This window comes from Mixophyes fleayi, chromosome 6 (assembly GCF_038048845.1).
Source record: "Mixophyes fleayi isolate aMixFle1 chromosome 6, aMixFle1.hap1, whole genome shotgun sequence".
NCBI lineage: Eukaryota > Metazoa > Chordata > Amphibia > Anura > Limnodynastidae > Mixophyes > Mixophyes fleayi.
The window spans coordinates 150,831,532-150,858,618 of record NC_134407.1 but is presented as its reverse complement, the minus strand read 5'-3'; the positions used below and the strand labels follow the sequence as shown (position 1 = coordinate 150,858,618).

At 43.8% G+C, this 27,087-nt stretch overlaps 1 protein-coding gene across 1 annotated transcript in view; it reads right to left on the bottom strand.

The window, feature by feature from the left end:
* The window catches only part of LOC142094528 (synaptonemal complex protein 2-like), a 249,960-nt gene extending 225,197 nt beyond the window's left edge, over positions 1-24,763 (bottom strand). Inside the window, exons 1-2 of the mRNA XM_075176783.1 lie at positions 24,707-24,763; positions 306-361 (exon numbers count right to left, since the gene is read on the bottom strand). The gene's annotated coding sequence lies outside the window, so the exon portion shown is untranslated. The remainder of the gene's footprint in view (positions 1-305; positions 362-24,706) is intronic.
* Between the last annotated feature and the right edge of the window lie 2,324 nt (positions 24,764-27,087).

The window sequence follows — 27,087 nt, the reverse complement described above, 5'->3', positions numbered from 1 at the left end:
AAGCCATATTTTGTGAAAAAAAAATAATTAATGATTATTTGTTAGTAGGCTGGCATTTTGCTTACATTTTCAGTTGAGTAAGGCATATGATAATGCTACCACCACCCCTCCAACTCATAACGACTAAGGAATGCAAAGTTGGTGAAAATATGAGCAAAAGTGCGTATATAGGCAATTTGCATAATGTACTATCTGACAGATTATATATATATATATATATATATATATATATATATATATATATATATATATATATATATATATATATATATTACAGGACAGAAAGTAAAATACAGTAGGCTTACTCTGGTTTGGACACTAATTTGCTGTCTATTTCTTTTGATAGAACACGTGACGAGACCTAAAACAAAGCAAAGAAAAAAGTGTGAATTATGCTTACCAATAATTTATTTTCCTGGAAATACTGTATGGCAGCTATAACATGGAGTAGATTCTATTTCCAGTTTAGATAGAGACAGGTTGGAAAACACACCTCAGTTGGAATATAAGGTAGCACCTTGAGCGATCTACCAAGCTTTCTTTTGAAAATCTGAACAAAAAACATTACAATCATGGGTGGGAAATTGGGCTGCCATGGAGTATTTTGAGGAAAAGTAATTATAGATAACTAAAATCTGCACCTATCCTCTTCAGTCCTACATGGCAGCCATAACACTGGGATGTACCAAAACAATACAGTAGGGAGGACCATGAAAGTAACAACACCAGTCACATACAATGCAAATAATTTAATTAGTGGCTGAACTGAGAACATGATTCTCAAACTGAGAATCAGAGGTAATGACTAGCAAAAATATGAAGAGACAACCATCCAACTGTTTCACAAAACTTCACTGTAGAAGCCTGAGCCTTGCTTGCCCTTGCATGTGTAAAGTGGGCACTCAAAATCTATGGTACTTTATGCCCATTACTCTGATATATAACAATAAAAAGTCTGCGAGGTTACTCATTTTCTGCAGCCTTAAATGAATATTAAAGTGCAAAATGTATGTAGGTTCTAAGTTATAATATAAATGTGCTATGCGATAATGAAGTATATATATATATATTATGAATAAAATTAATTTACAAAATAGTTATGTTTATATAAACAATTGTTAAATTAATCACTTAAGTAAGTCCCTTGACCCTGCCTATCTCTCTAATTACAGCCCTATTTCAAATCTTCCTTTTGCCTTCAAACTTCTCGAATGGGTTGTCTACAACTTGTGTGTGTGTCACCTTGTGTATGTGTATGTTAGGGAATGTAGACTGTACACTTCTATTGTGCAGTAACTAATGTGAGTTTTCTGTACAGCGCTGTGGAGATAATGGGCCTATATAAATAGCTGCTGATGATGATAATTTATGTATTTATAAAAAAAAAATATAAACCAAATCACAAGCTCAATGCCTAGGCATGATCCTTGTCTCAGAACTATCATTTGTTCCTCACATCGACTATATCTAAATCACTAGAACAAAAGATAACAGCGCTAAATGACACTCTGGGATAAACGATGTAGATAGTAAAAATAGTCTCAAAAACCAGGGCAGAATAAATAAGTACTTCAAACATTTAATAATGCACATACATGTATTGAAATCCAGCAATATAATAAAATAAGGAGATAATACTCCTAAGGTGTATGTAAAAAACCGCAATCAACTTGTCAATTGAACACATAAATGGTTATTGGGCCACAATGATGTGCAAGCCAAGGCCACAATCACATATATATATATGGATAAAAATAGAGAGCATGGTAGAACAATGAAAATGGGTACTAAAATCAATACCGGAGTATAGAGTTCAATTCAAGTGTCCAGCAATAGATAGGGATAGCAAAAACCAGCGGTACTCACGATCCTCTAATCTCAGCTCAGTTCACGGCTCTCCGGATTGAATGTTGTTACAGCTTTAGGCTGTTAAATGTCCACAGTGTCCTGAGAAACGATGTCTCCTTAAACGTATGTAGCAGCTCTCTACAGCGTACAGCTGTCAGCACATGGTAATGTGTGCTGAAAAAATCTGCCCGGGCAGAAACAGGGAACCAAATTTTTCAGGTCCCTCTCAGATTGGGTCCGTGTATCGGATATGTGTTCAAAACTCCAAGTGATAAGCGGTGATATGCTCCACAACAATAGGCGACGCGTTTCATCCCTGAATGAGACTTTCTCAAGCCAAAGGTTATATCTAAATCACGTCACATCTAAAAAAAACATTTAAAGTGTACGCACACATCTCGCATAAGACTCTGCAAAAACTTTAATTCATGCACTCATCCTCTACATCATTAACTATTATAATTTCCTCCCTACTGGCCTTCCCCGAATCAGGCTCTCAAGCCTATAATCTTTTTTGCACGCAGCAGCTATGCCACACATCGGGGTCTTAACAACAATTACCATGTCCACTGCTGTCATATTATGGCTATCCAAGTCTTTCCTGGTCACCTGCGGCAGTCTTGAGCATCACTTCTTCATTTGTAAACAAACACCTAGGAGTAAATGTATTATACTCCGATTTTTTCAAGTCGCCGGAAATTGGCGAGTTTACAGCTAAAATTTAAAGCGGCGCTGGCTTGTAAAGGCAAGTTTGCTTTCACAAGCCAGCACCGCGTTAAATTTTAGCTGTAAACTCGCCAATTTCCGGCGACTTGAAAAAATCGGAGTATAATACATTTACCCCCTACTGTTTGTTCTGCTGCATGGGCAGAGTAATCTTGGATTCATTCTTATAGCCCAAGCAGATTCAACAGCTGTGATCACATGATCTGTGCAACAAATAGGTTTTGGAATACCCTATTTAAACCTGCTCCTGAGATCTGTTCATTACCAGAACAACACTTTCACTGCTGAGGAAATCTCTTGGCTCCAGTTGTTTTCAGCACTGTTACTGAATACCCTTCATTACCAAGGGATCATCTTTCTGCTAATACCCTGCACTGCCAAGTGATCATCTCTCCACGAGTACCCTACATTTCCAAAGTGTATATATCTTTCTGCAAGTACCATGCATTTCCAAACTGTTCATCTTTCTGCAAGAAATCTACATTATCTATTGCTTATTCTGCACTGCTTGGGGTGTTGCTGTTATCACCAGTTCTGTAGCTGGGGCTGATTCTGAGTTTCTAGGGCTCATTTCTAGTTTTGTGTATCTATGTGTGGGTTCCAGGTCTGTGGCTGTCTCATAGTCCTTAGTTCTCCATTCCTTGTCACAGTTCTGAGTTACTGTCTTCAGTTCCAGTTCATTCTGTTTTGAGTTTCCTTGTGGTACACATTCTGAGTTCCTAATAGTGGGTTCCAGATCTGTGTGTCTGGTTACAGTTGCCGGGGGTGGGGATTCCCACGAACAGTTCCAGAGTGTTGCTACAGTGGATTCCAGTTCCGTATCTTCCTCAAGCTGCAGTTCATTATCTTCTCTTTAGAGGTTACACTGCCTTTGTTTGATCCTGCCTGTAAGGGGTTAAGCTTTCATAATTGCTCCTGAACCCCAATTACCTGTGTCTGACCTTTAAGAGACTGCCTTTCCCAACAATCTGAGCCAGTTCATCAATTGCCATTACTGCTGCTGGTTTCTCTGTGCATTCTTGTGACATAATCCTGACCTGTTTCCTAGTATTGACTCTTGCTAGTCCCTCTGATTTGCATCTCCTCTTGCAATACAGATCCCACATTCGTTTTGACCTTGCTCCTGCTCATTCCATGGCATTGTGGATTTTCTGACTTTCGACCACTGGCCTGTCTGACCCTCCGTTTGCTTGACACCCCTGGATCAACCAATACCTCATGCCTCCTGACTAACCTGAAATTCTGCCACCCGTGGATCATCCAGTGCCTTCCGCCTCCTGGCAATAGCTGGAATCCTGCCACCCGTGAATCATCCAGTGCCTCATGCCTCCCGGTTAACCCTGAATCCTGACACTTGTGGTTTATCGAGTGTCTCCTGCTTCCCCTGACTCTCCAGCCTGAGATCTTGGCCTGGTGTTGCAGTTATGTCTAGGAGCCTGCATGGCTCCTTATACCTGCCATCTCTGCTGTCTTCAACCTGCTGCCACTATGAACTGAGTTGCCATTAACCATTCATTGCATCTGTTGGTTCCTGTGTACCCCATGCTATACTTGCGATTTCCTGCTGTTTTGAACCTGCTGACTCTAAGAATTAAGTTGCCGTTAACCTTTGACTGCACATATTACTCCGTGTACAAATGTTCTCAATAAAGACATTCTGATTTCATTACCATAACTCTCCATAGTCTTCATGCTAGTAATCCTAGCAGCTACTCAGTGCACTCCAGATGAGCAGAGGGTTTATCAAGGCCTCCAGTTTATGTCACACTCCTGATTCAGCAAGACCCAAGTGTCCTGAATCGATAAATAAAAAAAAACAAAACCCTGACAAGCTAGACTGATTTTCCTTGCAAATCGTTCTTTTTCTGCTGATCCACTCTGTCAGTGTCTACATTAGTAGCCTGTTTTTCACCAAATCCAATATAAAATTCTTCTACTAACATACAAGGCCATCAGCAAAACTGCACCAACATACAGCTCCTCAGTTGACTGAAAATATCTACCAACTCGACACCTCTGGTCTGCAGAGGGTCTGTGTCACACTTCAATGCAGAAAATCACAGCTAAGGAGCCCGGATTATGGTGAAATACACAATATTTATTGCAGATGTTTCCAGAAAATGCAGTAAGGTACAAATCAGATGGTGTAGATATAGCACAGGGATTGTACGGAGATGCAGAAGACAGATAAGAGGAACATGGCTGATGCAGGTGAACAGGTAGTTTGTAGAAATCCCTGAGAACCGGTGCACAACAAGGAACAGCACAACAAGGAACATATAGCAACAACAATGGCCCGCATGGTACATGGGAAGGAACAGACATAAGTAATGATAGACACAGGTGTGCCATTAACGAGGAGCAGAGATTAACTCCTACTAGTGAGTGAAAATGTCCATAGTGGAAGACCAGCACCTCTTGCAGCATGGAGGTACTGCACACCACAACCACAGTAAGACTAACATAGTTTTAAACAAACAGGAGCTGCAGAAGGCAAGCAGCATCCTATAGGGAGATGCTGCAAAGCAGACGGAGGCAAATCGTGACAGTCCCCCCTCCCCTTTAAGGGTGGATTCACCCAAATTACCAGAACCAGTCAAAAAAGTCAGAGTCACAGTCTAAAATTGAGCATGTAGCTGAAAAGTCCTCATTTTAGGACGGAAAAGGTACAGAAACTACGCCAGAAAAGAGTTGAAACCCAGAAGACTCATTTTTCTTCTTTGCTTTCTTTTAATGAGTCTTTTTAGGGACACAGAGTTGTTCAAATTGAATAGAACATGAAAGCAACACCAAGGCTTGGGTATGTGGAGACAAAGCAGATGGCATAGAAGACATGCTGGGAGTACGATTGACAAGTGCTGAAGCAAATTCTTTGAACACTGCCTCACAAAAAAATCTGCAAATCAGAAAGAATGGGATCTCTGGTCTCAATAAAGGGACTTGCCCATTCCAGAGCTTTTCCTGTAAAGTTTAATAAAAGGTGATACACTTGCTTTCGTTGGGTATCTAGGAGGTCAGGTACTGATGGAAAATAAGATATACAAAATGTTATGAGTATTAAATTGCTGGATATCCACATTGAAGGTAGGTGGTTGAAAGTCTGGAACAGAAGATGAATTTGGTTTAGAACGAGACTTGGTCAGCTTGGGTTGAACACACGTCTCTGGGGACTCGGGCAGGACACCCTTGGCAGCAGACGGCCCAAACTAGGCGGACGACTTGGGAGGAGGTCCGGAGTGTGCACCCGACTTGAAAGGAAGCCCGGACTGGGCAGCACTGTGAGAAACCTCAGAGGAGATAGCTCTGTGAGAAACCTCAGAGGAGACAACACTGTGAGAAGCCTCAGAGCAGACAACACTGTGAGAAGCCTCAGAGCAGACAACACTGTGAGAAGCCTCAGAGCAGACAACACTGTGAGAAGCCTCAGAGCAGACAACACTGTGAGAAGCCTCAGAGCAGACAACACTGTGAGAAGCCTCAGAGCAGACAACACTGTGAGAGGTCTCAGAGCAGACAGCACTGTGAGAGGCCTCAGAGAAGATAGCACTGTGAGAGGCTGGTAGGTCAGCGCCCTCTTGAAACCAGGCTGTAGGGGCAGCACCCTATTTGAAGCAGGCTGTAGCACAGGAAGAGAGACAGCGACTGGCGACTCGGAACTGTAGGCAGCGGCTGAAGACTCGGAACTGGAGGCAGCGGCTGAAGACTCGGAACTGGAGGCAGCGGCTGAAGATTCGGGTACAAAGGCAGAGGCTATAGGCTCAAGACCATAGACAGTGGCTAGAGACTGGGGACTGGAGACAATGGCAGAAGACTGGGGACTGGAGACAATGGCAGGAGACACGGGACTGGAGACAATGGCAGGAGACTCGGGACTGGAGACAGTGGCAGGAGACTCGGGACTGGAGACAGTGGCAGGAGACTCGGGACTGGAGACAGTGGCAGGAGACTCGGGACTGGAGACAGTGGCAGGAGACTCGGGACTGGAGACAGTGGCAGGAGACTCGGGACTGGAAGCAAAGGCTGCCACCTTGAGACTGGGTAGCAACTCAGAACTGGAGATAGAGGCTGGCACCTCGGAACAGGAGGCAGAGGCTGGCACCTCGGAACAGGAGGCAGAGGATGGCACCTCGGAACAGGAGGCAGAGGATGGCACCTCGGAACTGGATGGCACCTCGGAACTGGACGGCACCTCGGAACTGGACGGCACCTCGGAACTGGACGGCACCTCAGAACTGGGGGCAGACCCTGGAGACTCGAGACTGGAGAAAGAGGCTGGCACCTCAGGGCAGGCGGCAGGAACTGGCACCTCAGGTCAGGCGGCAGGAACTGGCACCTCAGGTCAGGCGGCAGGAACTGGCACCTCAAGTCAGGCGGCAGGAACAGGGACCTCAGGGCAGGCGGCAGGAACAGGCACCTCAGGGCAGGCGGCAGGAACAGGCACCTCAGGGCAGGCGGCAGGAACAGGCACCTCAGGGCAGGCGGCAGGAACAGGCACCTCAGGGCAGGCGGCAGGAACAGGCACCTCAGGGCAAGCGGCTGGAGCTAGCATCTCAAGGCTGGCAGCTGGATCTGATATCTCAGGGCTGGCAGCTGGATCTGATATCTCAGGGCTGGCAGCTCGAACTGGCACCTTGAGACAGGTACCTGGGGTTGGCAGATTGGGCCTCATCCCAGAGAGAAGAACAGGCTGTAATGTGGCAACGGGAGGTGAAACGCAAAGAAATCCAGAATGCGGAGGGGAAAAAAAAGAAGATGGTTCTGTAGGCTGTCGTGGTCTGCGGAGAGGACGTCCTGTAAAAAGTGAACATTACTGGTATAGTAAACATAATTTGTTTGTTTTTCTGCGCTGCCGCTCCTCTTCAGTCAAGTGGGAGAGTGGACCACCTGTGAACCTGGAGTTTGTTACTCCGTAGTTCGTAGTGAACTGCAAATTAGTAATAGCCCTATTCAGAGGTGCGGTTTGCACAGACTCAGCTGCAGAGAAAGTTGATTTGAGGCAAATCAGCAGTATTTGAATTGTGTGAAACAAAATCTGACAGTCTCCTTAGTGAGTCCATAAGTAAGGCAGAAAACGGAGTCAGCTGAGATCGTAATAAAATTATATCTGCTTGTAAAGTCTGTAGCTAAGGTAGTTCAGTGATTTACAGTGAGCAATATGTGCAGTCAAAGGTTAACGTCAATTCAGTGACTAAGCACTTCTTACTTTTGCTATCTGGCTGGACCAATATGCAATGTGTTGCACTTAAACTTATGTATTAAACTCCCATTGTCTCATAGTTCGTAAGTTTGTAGGCATGACCTTCTTACCTCTCTTTCTGTCTGTATTACCCAGTATTTTTTAATTACTGTGTTTGTTCCCAATTGTAAAGCGCTACAGAATTTGCTGGTGCTGTATAAATAAATGATGATGATGATGATAAACTGGGTTAGTAAAGTGCATGTGTTGCATGAGTATCAATAAAACAATGACACACAAATAGTGATTATAACTGTTCAGGAGAGAAATTGTGGAGGTACTGGATTAAAACACAGTTCAGCATAGAATATGTATCAATGCAGCAGTGCACAGGTGCTGTGTTTTTATAAAGTGCCTTTCTCAATAAACTATATTGATGTTTAAAAAACATTTTTATTGCTCTATATCATTAAAAATTAATGTGCATAAAAGTAAATAAAAGTATAATTGTTTAATATTAGTCTTATTGTTACATTGAGTAATATTGAAAAAAGATATTGTGCTTTTTGTTTCTTTGTATGACCAAAAAGAGCTAATGCATGTAGGGAAATACTGCAAGGTTGTTAATGCACCTTAAATCTTAAATTTTTCTTTATTGTAAATAAAAAGACATAATAAAAAACATTTATCATATATAAAAATCATTAATAATTTCACCTATTAAATTATAAAAGGTGAAGTAGTTTATAATTAAATTATTGCACTAAAAAAACAACCTAGATCATAGTCTATATTTAATCCTGTTGATGCTGGTATATTCAATTGTCTTAACTTTGCTTCAGCTCAGCATAGTGTCAAAATAAAATCTCCCACTCTCAAATTTTATTTTATTGTTTGGATGTCCCAAACTTTTAATCTTTTGGGGTTCCTATTGTGAAATTCGCTAAAATGGTTAGTTACACTGTGGGAAATCAATCCTTTTTTCTATTGATTATAGGTTCTGCACTTCTCATTTTGATGTTCCTTTTAGTATGGGCAACAAATTGCAGACTGTATTGGTATATAGCCCCTTTCGGAGTTACATAAGATAAAGTTTTTGATTTTAAATGTTTCCTGATTAGCGTGGGAGGTAATCTCTACAACTTGTTTAGTACAGGACTTGTTTAGTACAGAATTCTAAACAATTTTAGCACCCAACACAATTTAGACAGTAGTAATATCCATAGAAGTGTAACTATATTGTGATGCTTGTCTTGTAAAGGGGTAAAACTATATGTTGAAAAATTCCTTAGGTTTGGTGCTTTTTGTAAATGATCTTAGGTTTTTTTGGAAGCATATTTTTTAAATCTTCATCTTGCTCCAAGATGTACCAGTTTTTTTTTTCCGTTTTATATCTAGTTAGGACTCTTGTTAGGAACCCCTCCAGCCAGGACAGCAAAACCCGGAGTCTGCTCAGAAAGTCTGGTGTTCACTGTTGCCCCTAGTGGTGGGGACAGACTTGACTGCAGACAAACAGAGGGTCGTGAAATGTGCACTGGCTGGGGAGAACCCAGGAATAGAGTTATCGAGGCCTTAGAGTAGGAAGTCCAGGAGGGAGTCAGGTGAGAAACAGAGTGGATGGTGTCAAGACTGGTACATCACTCGTGGTCATTGGAATAAATATAGGAACAGCTGATAGAGAAGTCCCCTGCTACGCAGCAACTTCTGTACCGGTGCTTGTCCTGAAAGGAACGGAACTTGCAGAAATAGGTAAAGATTTTGAAACTGAACGTAGGCAGTTGCCAAGGTTAACTACAACCCACAGTACCGGTGAGAGTCCGGAGATTGAGGAAAACTGTTCTTAGGCAGTTGCCAGGGGTAACTGAAACACACAGTACCGGTAAGAATCAAGAGATTTAGGGGAAACTGTTTTTAGGCGGTTGCCAGGGGAAACTACAATTACAGGCACACAGTGAAATATGTAAACAGTCAGAAGTACCTGTGGGAAGGTTGAGTTTGGAGCCAGAGGAAAATTGTAGAAATCAGAGCGCAGAGATGCTGCAGGGGCTGTGTCTCCGTATAAGGTTAGGATGAGCAGAGGAGCTGCAGATCACGCCGGAGCCATGCCTGGGAGCACGACTTTACCGGGGTCCAGGAGAGAGTAGACTGGAACTGGTGAGTAGATAGCAGAATAGTCAAGAACAGAATCATGTCTGGTACACGGGATATGAACACAGGAGAAGAGTCAAAGCAGAGCAGAGTCGGTACACAGGGAAATCCAATGAAGAGTAGTCAGGAACGGAAACGGTCTGGTACACGGGGATACACTAAGCCGGCTGGAAACAACTGGAACAGGTAACAGGGAAAACACAAGGGAGCAGAACACTATGGAAAACGTATTACCGGCATTCCTGCAGAGGATTAGCCGGCTCTTTAAGGAGAGCAGAACCAATAGGCTGCAAGTGATAATGAGGAGCCAGGTGAGTGAGCTCAGAGAAACAGGCTGGCCAGGTGAGGCATTACTTAGAAATGACAGCATGAATGAGGGAAGATTCTGACATAGAACATAACTAACTGACCCTATCTATCTAAGACCTATCTAGCTAATCTATCTGCCTATCTAATCTACCTAAGATATCTATCTAATCACTAAACTAACTACTTATCTAAACACCCAAGTGGCTATCTAATACCTACCAAACTAACTACCTACCTATCTCTAATGAACTATCTAATTACTTTGACAGAGAGCCCGGCGAGTTACAACATAATTTTTTCCACATTTCTTAAAGCTTCTTGTACCTTATATACATTATAAACCCATTCTATATATTTTTTTTCTTTTAGGTTATTGCTTTACATCTTGTAATGAAGATGGACTGGTACAGTTGCTTTTCAATCTTTAAAACTGCCCTCCTGGAAAGTTCCATATCTAACTAGAATTATAGCTGCTAAACGATAAAAGGAAATTATTGCAAAATCTTTTTGTGCGTCTAAGTATCGAGATTCTCATTTTCTCCACAAGAATATCAGTTAAGGTCATATATAAGGTATATATTCCTAAACTCTGCCATGATAGTGATTAGCAACTTGGCAAGAGCTCCAAGAACTTTTACCAACTCAAAGGGCATGCAGATAAATAAAGTATTGGCTAAATGACCCAGAACCAGATTAATTTCCTGTGATGAGGGATGTGAAAATAGACATCCTGAAGGTCTATCATCTTTGGGCCTAAAAGCCTGAAAAGGCTTTTTGGATATGGTAGGCATATTTTGTCTGCCATATTGTCTCCCTGGCTAAGTGCTGATGAGTCGAGGAAGAATTCTTAGGCATACTATTTTGTGGCAAATGTTTAGATTTAGCCCCAGAGAAATTCTGTATAACAGAGTCCACTTTGTCTCCAAAAACAGGGATCTTATAAACGGTAGATTGGTTAAGCTATGTTTTGACTAAGCATCTATTGCTCAAAGGCACAACCAGAGTGCTTTCCACTGCTCCCGGGGCCCTTATTCTTGCTGAAAAAATACAATTGTATCTAAAGATGATTCACACAAAACCTATATGCCTTTCTGCATAGCTTTAATGCTTTTTTAACATGTGTGGTCTACTAGCTGTCTTCTGGACATCTGTATTAAATGTTTCTGCTTATAATCTAGGTGCTCTTGCAAATGAAGCCATAGCTACACCAGATTGCAGAGTAGTTGCTGAAAAAAATTAATTTTATTAAAGCAACTGCAATCTTCAATAGGAATACTAGTTCTCAATGACATACTAGCCACAAGTGCGGTTAGCTTTTGGTCCATGCCCCAGTTCTGCGCCTCATCATCACTAGATGGATTAATAGGTTCTGACCCATTTAAGTTAAGAGTCTTGTCTATCTGTGCGCATTCATTATAAAATAGTTCCTTCACTATCTGAAGCACAGGGTAAACTGAATTCATTTTTAATATGGTGTCAAAAAAGGGATGTATATGTTTCTATGGAAGACTGTTCCTGATCCATTCCCATAGATGTGTTAAAATACTTAAGCAACATTTCCACATAGTCCAGATTAAACATCCCAGATGACTCTTTAATTTCTCCAGATTCACCACTGGAGCATTCATTAAATCAACTGGAGAATCAGATTCTGATTGCACATATATGTCAGATGTACAAAGGCACAAGCTGAAGAGAAAATGGCCCAGTCAGTAGGTAAAGGGGGCAAAACTTTATTAAGGCATATAAGTGACAATAGAAAACCAAAAGGAGGAATAATAAGACTAAAGACAGAGAGTGAGAGTTTTGTTGAAAGAGACAAGGTAATAGCAGATCATGTTAATAATCATTTGTTGTCAGTGTTCACTACAGAGAGGGGAAGTGACCACAGTTAAGTTGTAAGTATAGTTCTAAAAATGAGGTAGATACAAGTATATTTACAGAGGAGAAGGTCCTAACAGAATTCTCAAAACTGATATTGGATAAATCAATGGGTACTGATGGGATACAGCCAAAAAAACTAAAAGAGCTTAAAAGGGTGCCAGTACCACCATTAACAGAATTATTCAACCAGTCATTAGCTACAAGAGTAATTCCAGAGGATTGGAAAAGAGCGAATATAGTCCCACTGCACAAAAATGGAAGCAAATAAGAGGCAAGCAACTACTGACCAGTGAGCTTTACATCAGTGGTAGGAAAATTGATGGAACACTCTTAAAAGAAAGAGTTGTAGAATATCTCAAATTCAGTAACTTACAGGATCGCAAACAGCATGGGTTTACTGGGGCGAGATCATGTCTAACAAATGTTACTGCCTTTTTTGACTGAGTGACTAAAGAAAGAGATTAAAGGGGGGCCATAGATGCAGCTTTTCTATATTTTATTAAGGCTTTTGACACTGTCCCACATTGCAGTCTGTTAAATAAACACATGGAATTGGATTATAAGATGGTTGAATAGATAAGATCTTGGTTGAAAGGATAGAGAATTATAGTAAATGGAGTGCATTCACAGGAGATAAAGGATACCAGGGGAGTACTTCAAGAATCTGTACTTGGACCATTACTTTTTAATATCTTTATTGGCGACATTACAAACGGTATTGAAAGGAAAGTATGCAACTTTGCAGATAATACAAAGATGTGCAACAGGGTAGACACACCAGGAGGGGTAAAACAAATTATTCCATGATCTAGGTAAAATAGAGGAATGGTCATCAAGAGTGTGAAAATTACAGTTTAATGCCAAAAAATGCAAAATCATGCAATTGGGTCTCGAAAACCCAAAGACTATATACAGTATTAATGGCACTATAATGGAAACTACAGAGGAGGAAAGAGATATAGGAGTCACTATTTCAGGTGCTTAACACAGCAATGAGAAAGGCAAGTCAGATGCTTGGTTGCATAGGGATGTCAGGTGCCGTCCACGCTGTTCTTCCGATCGGCGGGGACGGACGCCTGTGAAAGCCGCTCAGGGCGCCTTGTTGCCTAGCAACAGGGTACCCGCGCCCCCAGCTCCGTCGGGCGCATGCGCACAGGTCCGTCCCGTTGCTAGGCAACGGGATACTATTATCGGCACTCTGTGTGCCTGAATCAGTCTCCTCCTATTCATGCCTTCCTGCCCCTATTTAAACCTGGCTCTGGCGCCATTAGGGTGCCAGAGTAACAGGTTACTGCCCCTAGCTTTCCAAGTGAGTGTTTTCCTGTTGTGACCCGGCTTGTCGACCATCCTCCTGTCTGCGTGCCCCACTTTGTGCCTGCGACCTTGGCTTGTTTGACTACTCTCCTGGATTCTCCCTTTGTACCTTGCATTCCGATTGGCTTGTCCCGGACCGTCTGACCCTTCTTTCACTACACCAGCAACTAACTAATAGGACCGCGACCTGCGTGCCCTGTGCAGCGAAGTCCAAACCTCCTTGCGGGGCTCCCTGGTGAGTACCAGGGGTATGTTAGACTCCGCACCTACTAGCTCAGTAGCGCTAATACCGGTTAGTGTTCTCCTCTATTCAGGCCTGACAGTTTACTCTGGCCATGACGGACGGCTCTGGGCAATCCTCTGCTCATGACCTCCTCCTCCATTTGGGTCAGCGCGTGGAACAGCAAGAGTCTAACCAGACTCAACTCCTGCAGTGTATACAAGGTGTAAAATCCCGCCTGGATGCCATGAATCTACCCCAGACGGCCTCTCCGGCTGCACCTCCTCCTAGTGTGAACACCGCTACGCCCAGGAGTCTACATATACCTACTCCTGAAAAGTATGATGGTAACCCTAAGGGAGGTCGAGGATTTCTCAATCAATGCTCCATCCAATTTGAGCTTGCACCGGATAATTTTTCTTCTGAGAGAGCCAAGGTAGCCTATATTATATCCCTTCTCACTGGACAGGCCCTGGCCTGGGCTTCCCCATTATGGGAACGGAACGATGTATCTTTGTACAACTCCACTATATTCATCGAAAATTTTCAGAAGGTATTTGATGAGCCTGGCCGAGTGTCTTCTGCCGCCTCCAGTCTCCTTGCCCTTCGTCAAGGATCCCTCTCGGCTGGTCAGTAGGTTGTACAATTCCACACCTTTGCCTCTGAGCTGGGGAGGAACGATGAAGCCTTGACAGCTACTTTTGGCAGGGGTTTTCTGATCCTATCAAGGACGCTCTCGCTTCCCGGGATCTACCTACTAAACTGGATGAGCTGGTCTCACTTACCATCAAAGTGGACATTCGTCAACAAGAACGCTCACTGGAGAGAGACCAAGGCCGCCGCTTCAGTCGTTTGGCTCCTCGTTTCCAGGCTCCGGCCGAAGAGCCCATGCAGATTGGTCGTTCTCGTTTATCCCAGGATGAAAGAGAACGTCGGATTAAGAATCGCCTCTGTCTGTATTGTGGGGAGTCTGGTCATCTATTATCAACTTCTCCAAAGAGGCCGGGAAACTCTACCTCCTAGGCAATAGAAGGGAGGTTTTTCTAGGATCCAGTTTCCATTCTCCCTATTCTCTTAAGGATACCAACTTCCTGATGCCAGTTACCCTCAAGACTACGGATACCTCTTTGGAATGCTCCGCCTTTGTGGATTCTGGATCCGCAGGGAACTTCATTTCCGCAACTCTGGTGTCTAAGCTCTGTATATACTCTTTCATCCATTGCCGCAGCCATTGGTTCTCACCGCAGTGGATGGTAACCGAGTCATCATCATCATCATCATTTATTTATATAGCGCCAACATATTCCGTAGCGCTTTACAATTGGGGACAAACGTAATAAACTAATAAACAAACTGGGTAAAACAGACAAAGAGGTGAGAAGGCCCTGAGAGTCAGCAACGATTCCATCACCTGTATCACTAGTCCAGTCTGGTTGCAGGTAGGGGTCCTTCATCAAGAGTGGATCAAGTTCTTGGTCATTCCTCAATCCGTCAACTCCATCATTTTGGGTTTGCCCTGGCTCAGGACTCATTCTCCACAGTTCGATTGGCTTCATGCCCAGGTATCCTCCTGGGGTGTTTCTTACTTCAACAGATGCCTCTCTAAGGTGCACCCACCCACCTGACCTGTCTTTCGTTGGACTCCAAATGTAAACTTCCGGAACCTTACCTAGAATTCCTGGATGTATTAAGCAAATCTGCCGCGGAGAGCTTACCTCCTCATCGTGCGTGGGATTGCCCCATCGAGCTCATGCCTGATAAAACTATTCCCAAAAGGTAGGGTTTACCCACTATATCTACCAGAGACCGAGGCCATGTCACAATACATCTACAATCTCCAGCGAGGCTTTATCAGGAAATTCTCCTCTCCTGCGGGGGCTGGATTCTTTTTTGTGAAAAAGAAGAACGGTTCCTTAAGACCCTGCATTGATTACAGTCGCCTGAATGCAATAACTATAGAGAACGGCTACCATCTTCCCCTTATTACAGAACTATTCAATCACATCCGGGGTGCCAAGATCTTCACCAAACTTGATCTCAGAGGAGCTTATAATTTGATACGCATTCGTAAGGGCGATGAGTGGAATACGGCATTCAAACACCCGTGATGGGCACTACGAGTACCTGGTGATGCCGTTCGGTCTCTGTAATGCTCCCGCCGTCTTCCAGGATTTCGTCAACGAGATCTTCAGGGACCTTCTGTACCAATCGGTGATTGTCTACCTGGATGACATCCTGATATTTTCTCCTGATTTACACTCCCATCGTCTTTATGTTAAGACGGTTTTCTCTCGTCTCCGACGGTGTCACAGTGGTGACTTTAGTACCTGCAAGTATTGGCACTACTACACAAGGAGGCGTGGAGTCTAACACGCCGCTGGTATTCACCAGGGACCCCCGCAAGGGAGTTTGGACTTTGCGGCGAGTGACGTGCAGGTCGCGGCCCTCCCAGGTAGCTACTTGCGAGGTAACAGGGAAATCCGTAGTCGTACAGGCAGGGTCAAATCCAAACGGGCAGAGAAGGTACCAAATCAGGAGGCAGAGAATAGTCAGCAGGCCGAGGTCAAACCAGAGTAGCAGGACAAGACAAAGGAGAATCCAAAAGGCGAGGTCAGGAAGCTGGGTCAGTAACAGAAATCAAACAAGCAAGATACAGGATGAGTAACAGGAACGCTGGAGGCTAGATAAACTAGTTGCTCTGGCACCCTAATGGTGTCAGAGCAGGGTATAAATAGGAAGGGGTTAATCCTCATTGGTGGCAGCGGAGCGGCGGTCAGCTGCTCTGACCGCCGACAGGAAGTCCAGAGTGCGTCCCGTTGCTATGGCGACGGGCGCGCCTGCGCACCCTTGCCGCCGGAAGACGCGTCCCCGTTGCTTAGCAACGGGGCGCTCAGGAAGAGACAGACGTCCGTCCCTGCCTAACGAGGAAGCGCAGGGACGGCGTCTGACAGTACCCCTCTCCTTACAATTTGGGGAAACACCAGGAACTGAGCGACGTTTAAGGAAGGCTGCCTATAGTCTAGGGGCATGCAAATCTTCTTTAAAGACCCAAGATCTCTCTTCCAGGCCGAAGCCCTTCCAGTGTACTAGATATTGTAAACGACCTCGAAATTTGCGTTCAGCAAGGAGTTGACTAACCTCATATTCATTGCCCATAGTAGTTGGAATGGCTTAAGGAACAGTAGAGGTATGAACAAATTTGTTGAGGACCAACGGTTTAAGGAGAGAAATATGGAAGGTGTTATGGATCTTCATCCCAGGAGGGAGTTGGAGTCTAACAGTAACTGGATTAATTACTTGAGTCACTGAGAAAGGTCCAATAAAGCGAGGTGCCAGTTTCATGGAGTGAACCCGTAATTTCAGATTCCGGGTGGACAGCCACACTTTGTCCCCCACCTGGAGAGCCGGCACAACTCTTCTATGATGATCAGCGGAAGATTTATAATGACGTCCGGATTTGAAAAGGTTCTGTTTTGTGGAAGCCCATATTTTAGCCATGTCTTGAGTCATGGCATGGGCGGCAGGAACCGTGGAGGGTGGGGAAGAGAACGTGGGAAGAGTAGGATGAGTCCCATACACCGTAAAGAAGGGGGAAAATCCAGAAGAAGAATGGATATGATTGTTTTGTGTGAATTCGTCCCAAGGCAGCAGAAGACTCCAATTAGACTGGCTGTGTGATAAAAAGCAGCGCAAAAAAAAACTACAGATCTTGATTTACCCGCTCCGTCTGGCCGTTAGTTTGGGGATGGTACCCAGAGGAGAATTTGAGGCCAATACCTAGATCCTTGCAGAAAGCCCTCCAGAAGCGAGAGATGAACTGAACGGCCCGGTCAGAGATTATTTCTAGAGGACACCCGTGGAGACGAAAGATGTCTTTAATGAAGAATTGTGCTAATTTGGATGCAGATGGAAGACCTTTTAAAGGAACGAAAAGAGCCATCTTGGAAAATCTGTCTACTGTGACCCAAATGGTGTTGAAGCCACTACTGGGTGGCAAATCAGTGATGAAATCCATCGAGATGCTGGACCATGGATGATCAGGAATAGGAAGAGGTTGTAACAGGCCTGCGGGGGGTTGCCTAGGCACTTTATTCTGGGCACAAGTAGAGCAAGAAGCTACGAACTCTCGAACATCTGTACGGACAGTTGGCCACCAGTAATGTCGTGATAACAGCGAGAGGGTCTTCTCTGTACCTGCATGACCAGCAATCTTGGAGGCATGGGCCCAACATAGCGCCTTTAGGCGTAGATGAGGCTCTATAAAGGAACAACCCACAGGGGGAGTACGTGTAATGGCCACAATACAGGAGGGATCAAACACTGGTGGAGGTACAGCAGTGGATGAAGAGTCGGAGATGTCAAAGGAACGAGAGAGAGCATCAGCCTTGGAATTTAGAGAACCAGCACGATAAGTGAGTATGAGGTTGAAGCGGGCAAAAAATGAGGACCATCTGGCTTGACGGGGATTTAGACATCGGGCATCCCGAAGGTAGATGAGGTTTTTGTGGTCGGTAAAGACAGTAACTGGATGGCGAGCCCCCTCCAGAAGATGACGCCATTCCTCAAGCGCAGATTTTACTGCCAGTAACTCTTTATCACCAATGCCGTAGTTAGATTCGGAGGGTGAGAACTTCCTGGAGAAGAACCCACTGGGTAGTAATTTTCCAGAGATGGACTCCTGTGAAAGGACTGCCCCGACACCTACTGCAGAAGCATCGACTTCGACCAGGAATGGTTTGTTCTGATCAGGTTGAACAAGCACAGAAGCAGACGAGAAGGCTTTCTTGAGTACTTCAAAGGCGGAGACAGCCTCCGGAGACCAAACATGAGGATTAGCTGATTTCCTGGTCAGAGCGGTAATGGGTGCGATGATAGAGGAAAATTGTGGTATGAACTGCCAGTAATAGTTGGCGAAGCCAATAAATCTCTGGGTAGCTTTCAGACCCATAGGTCTAGGCCATTTAAGGATTGCAGATAACTTGACAGGATCCATCTGCAGACCGGCTCCCGACACAATGTAGCCCAAGAAGGGAATATGTGGCATTTCAAAAACACATTTCTCGAGCTTACAGTACAGTTTAGTGGCTCGTAGACGGGACAGGACCTCTTTTACATGACCACGATGGCTGGCCAAATCTGAAGAAAAGATTAAGATGTCGTCCAGATAAGCTACTACAGAGATGTAGAGAAGGTCTTGAAAAATCTCATTAATAAATGATTGGAAAACAGCGGGGGCATTGCACAGTCCGAAGGGCATCACTAGGTATTCGAAATGACCCTCTTTAGTACAGAATGCAGTCTTCCACTCGTCTCCGGAGCGTATACGAATGAGGTTATAGGCCCCCCCCCCCCGCAGGTCTAGTTTAGTAAAGATCTTGGATCCGGCTATCCTATCGAACAGCTCAGAGATGAGTGGCAACGGGTATCTGTTTTTAACAGTGATGGCATTCAATCGCCGGTAATCAATACAAGGCCGTAAGGAGCCGTCTTTCTTTTTAACAAAGAAGAATCCCGCTCCTGCGGGAGAGGTGGACTTCCTGATAAATCCACGCTGTAGATTCTCAGATATATAGGCAGTCATAGCAGTGTTCTCGGGAAGAGATAAAGGATAGATTCTGCCTTTAGGGAGTGGTTTATCAGGTAATAATTCAATGGAGCAATCCCAGGGCCGGTGAGGAGGTAAGATCTCGGCGGCGGCTTTGCAGAACACATCTTGGTAGGTAATATATGAATATCGTAATTCAATGTGGAGATGTCAGGTGACAAGGGAGAGAGGGCTGGCCAGGTTGTAGACCAGACAGACAGGACTTGAAACATTGTGAGCCCCAAGAGGTAACCATCGCACGTTTCCAATCAAATTGGGGTGAGTGAAGCTTGAGCCAAGGTAATCCTAGAATGACAGTGTTGACAGAACGAGGAAGAACCAGGAACTCAATGACTTCAGAATGTAGCACCCCTACCGTCAGCCGAATAGGAGAGCAGATGTGGGAAACCGACCCGTTGGCGATCCGAATCCCATCCACCGAGGTGAGAAATAATGGCTGAGGCAATCTTATTGTAGCTATACAGATACAGGATGAGTAACAGGAACGCTGGAGGCTGGATAAACTAGTTGCTCTGGCACGCTAATGGTGTCAGAGCAGGGTATAAATAGGAAGTGGTTAATCCTCATTGGTGGCAGCGGAGCGGCGGTCAGCTGCTCTGACCGCCGACAGGAAGTCCAGAGTGCGTCCCGTTGCTATGGCGACGGGCGCGCCTGCGCACCCTTGCCGCCGGAAGACGCGTCCCCGTTGCTTAGCAACGGGGCGCTCAGGAAGAGACAGACGTCCGTCCCTGCCTAACGAGGAAGCGCAGGGACGGCGTCTGACAGTACCCCTCTCCTTACAATTTGGGGAAACACCAGGAACTGAGCGACGTTTAAGGAAGGCTGCCTATAGTCTAGGGGAAGCGCAGGGACGGCGTCTGACAGACAGCACTCCCTGTATTGCAAACTGGACAAATGCCTCTTTGAATGTCCCGAGGTTCCCTTCCTTGGCTATTTGATGTCCGGTACAGGCCTACAGATGGATCCGGAGAAAGTCAAGGCAATCCTAAACTGGCCACTTCCCACTGGTCTTAAAGCCACTCAACGCTTCATCGGGTTTTCCAACTACTATCGCCAGTTCATTAGTCTCATTACGGCCTTGACTTGCAAGGGAGCCTGCTATAAACCATGGCTCCTGGATGCAGTGACGGCCTTCAAGACTCTCAAGAAGGCGTTTATCTCGGCCCCCATTCGCAAACAACCAGACCAAGGGAGACCCTTCTTTCTCGAGGTTGATGCCTCCTCTGTAGGAATAGGGGCTGTCTTGTCCCAAAAGTCTTCGTCTGGTTCCTTGTAGACATGTGGATTTCCCTCCAAAAAAAATTCCGACTGTGAGTTGAACTATGGGATTGGAGATAAGGAGGTCCTAGCGGTGAAGATGGCATTAGAAGAATGGCGCTAACTCCTTGAGGGGGCGTTACACCTCGTGACTGTTATGACCGACCACAAAAATCTTACTTACCTTCAGGAGGCACAGCGTCTTAATCTGCGCCAGGCCCGCTGGTCTCTTTTTTTTCCCGGTTCCAACTTGTCCTTACTTTTCGTCCTGGTTCTAAAAATTGCAAGGCCGATGCATTATCCAGATATTTTGATAATACAGACTCCCTGGCTTCTCCAGTCAAGAAGACCATTCTTAACCCTGTTTGAGTAGTGGCACTTACTAACTCCACCTCGGTTTTTCCTCCTCCTGGACGCTCCTTCGTAGATCCACATGTCCGTCCCAAATTGCTGTGCCGGGCACAAAAATCTAAATTTGCAGGTCATACCGGCAACATAAGGCAAGAGGACTAAAGAATTCCTTTCCAGATACTACTGGTGGCCCTTCCTTGACTCGGATGTTCGCAAGTTCGTGTCGGCTTGCTGCATATGTGCTCGCCACAAGACTCCTAGACAAAGTCCTTCTGGTCTTCTACTTCCTCTTCTCATTCCTGACTCTCCCTGGATCTGCATCACGATGGACTTCATCACTGATCTTCCACTAAGCCACGATTACAATACCATCTTGGTCGTCGTAGATCACTTCTCCAAGATGTCCCACTTCTTCCCATGTAAAGGCCTTCCCTCAGCTCCTGAGCTCGCAAATCTGTTTCTGAAAAATGTATTCCGTCTCCATGGGTGTCCTCAGGAGATTATCTCCGATCACGGAGTTAAATTTGTGGCTAAATTCTGGAGAGCCTTCTGTACCAAACTCGGGGTCAAACTCAAATTCTCTTCTGGTTATCACCCTCAGACAAATGCACAGACGGAACGAGTGAATCAGGATCTGGAATGTTTTTCTTCTGCTCATCAAGCTTCCTGGAGTGACCTTTATTGGGCTGAGTTTGCACATAACAATCTTTTACATTCCTCCTCGGGCTATTCTCATTTCTTTAGTGTTTATGGGAAACATCCCACACCCCCCTCTTATCAGAGGTTCCGGCATCTACTGTGCCTGCAGCTGACTCCCTCATCCATGACTTTTCGCAAATCTGGACCAACACTCAAGCAAGACTCTCTATGTCTATGTAACGGTATAACATGGCTGCCGATCGCCACCGAAGAAACCTTCCTGTATTGAAGGTGGGAGATCGCATGTGGCTAGCCACCCGTAACCTCAGACTCCGTGTACCCTCCATGAAATTGGCCCCTCGTTTCATTGGACCATTTGCCATCTCCCAAATTATCAATCCAGTCTTTTACAAACTCACTTTACCCCCTTCCCTCAGGATCCACAACACATTCCACATCTCCCTGCTAAAACCCCTGGTCCTCAACGAAATCTTCAAAGAACCAGTTGCTCCTCCACCCATCAAGACCTCCCTGGGGGATGAGTATGAAGTAGAACGAATCTTGAAGGCCCGCTCCATTCATGGGAAATTTCAGTACCTGGTACACTGGAAGGGCTACAGCCCCGAGGAGAGATACTGGGTTTCTGAGGCTGATCTACACGACCTCCGTCTCCCTGCAAGATTTCTGAAAAGGACCAACCCTTCTTTTGGGGAGAGGGGGGGTACTGTCAGGCGCCGTCCCCGCTGTTCTTCTGCTCGGCGGGGACGGACGCCTGTGAAAGCTGCTCAGGGCACCTTGTTGCCTAGCAACAGGGTGTCCGCGCCCCCAGCTCCGTCGGGTGCATGTGCACAGGTCCGTCCCGTTGCTAGGCAACGGGATACTATTATCGGCACTCTGTGTGTCTGAATCAGTCTCCTCTTATCCATGCCTTCCTGTCCCTATTTAAACCTGGCTCTGGCACCATTAGGGTGCCAGAGTAACAGGTTACTGCCCCAAGCTTTCCAAGTTAATGTTTTCCTGTTGTGACCCAGCTTCCTAGACCATCCTCCTGTGTATTTGCTCTGCTATTGTGACCCGGTTTGTCGACCATCCTTCTGTCTGCGTGCCCCACTTTGTTCCTGCGACCTTGGCTTGTTTGACTACTCTCCTGGATTCTCCCTTTGTACCTTGCATTCCGATTGGCTTGACCCGGACCGTCTGACCCTTCTTTCACTATACCGGCAACTGACTAATAGGACCGCGACCTGCGTGCCGTGTGTAGCGAAGTCCAAACCTCCTTGTGGGGGTCCCTGGTGAATACCAGGGGTACATTAGACTCTGCACCTACTAGCTCAGTAGCGCGCTAATACCGGTTAGTATACTCCTCTATTTAGGCCTGACAAGGGAGAGGAATCAGCAGCAGAGGTAATAATGCCATTGTATTTGGTCATTGATACGGCCTTATCTAGAATACTATGTTCAGTTCTGGAGGCCATATCTCCAGAAGGATATAAATATATTAGAGACTCTACAAAGAAGGGCAACAAAAATGATGCATAGCCTAAAACACAAAACTTACCCAGAGAGACTAAAAGATCTCAATATGTATAGTTTGGAACAGAGAAGGGAACAGGTGGACACTTTCAGATATATCAAGGTTTTTAACAAAGTACCGGAGGTAAACATCCTTAAAAGGAAGAGAAATATTAGAACACGAAGATATGCACTGAAACTGGAGGGAAGTAGGTACAGAAGAAATTTGAAGAAAAACTACTTCACAGAAAAGTGAGTGGATAAGTGCAATAGCTTCCCATCAGAGGTGGTTGAGGCTAATACAGTAAAGTAAATCAAACATGCTACATGCTTGGGATACACATAAGGATATCCTTACAAAGAATAAAAGATCAAATAGAGTTTGCGGTTACCATGTGTCAAAAATTGGGCAGACTAGATGGACCAAGTGGTTGTTACCTGTCGTCAAATTCTATGTTTCTATTTTTAGGCCACACAAATCTTCCTCATCACAAAAGCCTCTGTCATTCATGCAATATGTTCCTTATACTGCTCAGGGGACTGAGTTTTACCCTTGGCCAAAAAACTGCATATTTTGCAAAAAAACCTCCCTCTTTTTCATTCACTAAAGGGTTATCACAGGTTCCACAAATTCAGAGTACAGAAGAGACTTGAAGCTACTAGCTGACTAATAAAAATAATCACACATAATACACCACCCCAACCTTAGGGGCTTACCTAGGCTGGATGCTCTTTTACTCTGTGAGGTCTGACTCAGGCTCCAATCCTTTGCTGACTCCAGATAACTCAGTATCAATGTAAAGTGTTTCCCACAGGCAGAGATGCGTAGAGCAGCTCTGATAATCTTAATAGCCTGATCATCATCTTGGTGCCCTGTGAGCCATGATGCAGTGAGCATGGTTGAACAGACTGTCAAGATCTGAGTAACAATGCCAAATTCAAAATTCCTTTACCAGATCTGCTCCTGGAGATAGCAGACTAGTGTTTCTCAGGTAGGCAGCTCTGTCCTCGGCTTGCAGAACAGGCTGGTGCATTGTTGAAACCTCAGAAAAGGTAAGCCCCTGCACTATAGAAAAAACTTTGCTAATCATTATCATCTGGATATCTTATCTGCCACTTAATCTTAGTTTGGGAAACATGTTCTCAGTTCAACCACTAAATTCTTCATTTGCAGCATATGCTGCTGGTTCTGGTTTGGGCCCTCCCTTCTGTAATTCTTTGGTTCATCCTAGTGCAATGGCTGTCAAGGAGTATTGAAGAGGAAAATTATGAAATATGGCTACTGATAATTTCTTTTACTTAAAATTCTCCTTGGCAGCCCAATTTTCCACCCATGCTTTTAATGTTTTTCATTCACTTTTTTTCAGAAGAAAGCTTGAAATGTCACTCAAAGACATAGGGAAAGAGGGGGAGATATCTTATATACCATCCATGGTATGTTTTTGTAACCTGTGTAAGCCTGAGGGAATCTAAATCCACCCAGTGTTGGCTGCCAGATAGAAGAGGAAATTGTAATTTTACATTTTAAAAATGTTCAAGCATTAACTACTAAGCAATGCCTTATATATTTCACAAATATAAAACTTTAATCAAAACTTTTTTTTTTATGCTAGGCAAACAAAATAGTTATTACTCTTGATTCACCTCAGCCTATTTATCTTGGATTGTCACACAAATTTTGAATCCCCTATAAAATACCCTTCATCAGTTGACTTACCCCTAGCTGTATTGTAGGGTCATCAAATCCTATAGAATGGAAGCTATAAACATCATTCCTGCTAAAGAAATACAATTACATATTAAAAGAACAATTTTACACTTTTTAATGAGATTCGTGTCAATTTCTGTTCCAGTTACCTCCATTCTTACCGGCATCTGAGGCATCTAAAATATAGCTCTCATAATTCTGCCGGCCCACAGGCTTGCAGAGCAACTGTGTAGATACTATTAGTGAAGTTTATCAATTGTAACAGGACTAAACTCTCAGAGGTGAGGTTTGGCCATTATATAACAGAGAAAATGTCAACAATTCACACACACACACATTATATATATATATATATATATATATATATATATATATATATATATATATATTACACACATACACAAAATTGTGTGTGTTTATGCAAATTTGGGAATCACCTGAAGAAGTAGTATGATATTGGTATTTTCGTGTGCTATCTAACCTACTGATGCAATATAATTTTGTACTTAAAACCAATTATAAATTTATTGCTAAAATACAGTCCACAATAATAATCAATTAAATGGTAACAAAAATAATTAAAATGCCAACTCTAAATTTCATAAGGTTCAGGTCATACATACAAACATGGCCAATAATTCAGATAAACATCATAAAATTCATAAAATTGTTTTAAACCTCATAAACAGTCCCCGGTAATTCTTAAGCATCAAGAGCATCTTAAATATATTGCTTGATTCCCAGCGAAAAATGTCTATGATTGTAGCTGACACAGCCAGACTTTGGAGAAATTAATACTGATTTTACACAGTATAAAGCCATGCAAGTCCAATTGGAAATAATGCCAAACTCAAACAACAACCATGCTCTATTCCTTATTGGTTGGAGAAACCAATAACCATAATGTTCCGAGTCGCATCCAGACGTTGAGCAGAGCCTGACACAGACACACCATGTCTGTTTGCTGTGAGGAAGACATTTCAAACTATTCATTAGTTTGAGTAAACGGTCTCTATATATCAGATAAGCTCATTACTTTTATCACTTTGGTACGAGTTCTATTGGCACTTTTGCATATATCTAAAGTGTTTTTAAGAATTACACTATGTGTTGGCGCTCTCTTTTTTCTTGATCTTTTGACATTTTTTGCAAACAAATGTTATAAGAGAAGAAGCTGCCTATAACATTTATGAAAATAAGTATATATTTTATATCTGGTTATATATATATATATTATTGACATTTTCTCCATTATATAATGGCCAAACTTCACCACTGAGAATCTGGTCCTGTTACAATTGATACACTTCACTAACAATATAGCCTGCAGGAATCAACATGTAGGTTGTGACAGAGGAATTGCCTGATCTTATATATATATGGTCTAAGAAAGCTCATGGTCTTCTGACTATCTGGTACGCAGTTTTTATTTACCTAGGGATGCACGTTGCACCTGTTTGCCACATTATTCACCTTTGGGTTTACTACCTGTTTTAGCACTTTGTCTCCTGGTGGAGGATTATTTCCGGATTTGGTGCAGTTTAATATATAACAATACTGCACTATGTTACTTTCTGTTCTGTTTTTTCTGCATTGTCGCTATGTCTGATGGTGACTGAGAGGGATTACCTCTGAAGAGGAAACCTCCATATGACCATTTACTTCTTGAATACATCTTTACGGTACGCAGTTATTACATCTTCCCAACACCATATTTTGATATTACACATTGGGGCGCCCTACTTGTTTTTCTGTTGCAATATATATATATATATATATATATATATATATATATTTATTATTGACATTTTCTCCATTATATAATGGCCAAACTTCACCTCTGAGAATCTGGTCCTGTTACAATTGATACACTTCACTAACAATATATACAACATGAATGAGTGTGAGCTGCACTTGCATTCTTAGGAAAGAGCGCAGTCCATACAATCTATATTTGCAGAGCAACTGTGCAACCTCTGGTGACACGAATCTAGGCACATTTTGTGATGTTGGAAGCACTTTGGATGCGTACATGCAAACTTCACAAACCATGACTATGTCAGACCCAGTCCTAATGTCCTGTGCTTGATCAAAAGGTATGATGAGCTAGTTCAGTACTTGTGACTGTATCAATATCTCTACTATTGTATTGTTTTTACTACCTGTTGTTAATTTCAGCTTATTTGTGACCATCCCTGTGCTAGTAACCGTGACCTTTGGTCAGTATACAAACCCTGTGCTCCTTCCTGCCCTAGCCTGTCTCCAACTACATCTTGTGTCTTTATCTCTTTATTATTTTGCCCATCAGTTGTCAGGAGCTGTATCGGTGTCACAGCCTTTGAATATCCCAAAAGGAAGCCGAACATATCCTTGGAGGGGTTCCAGTCGAA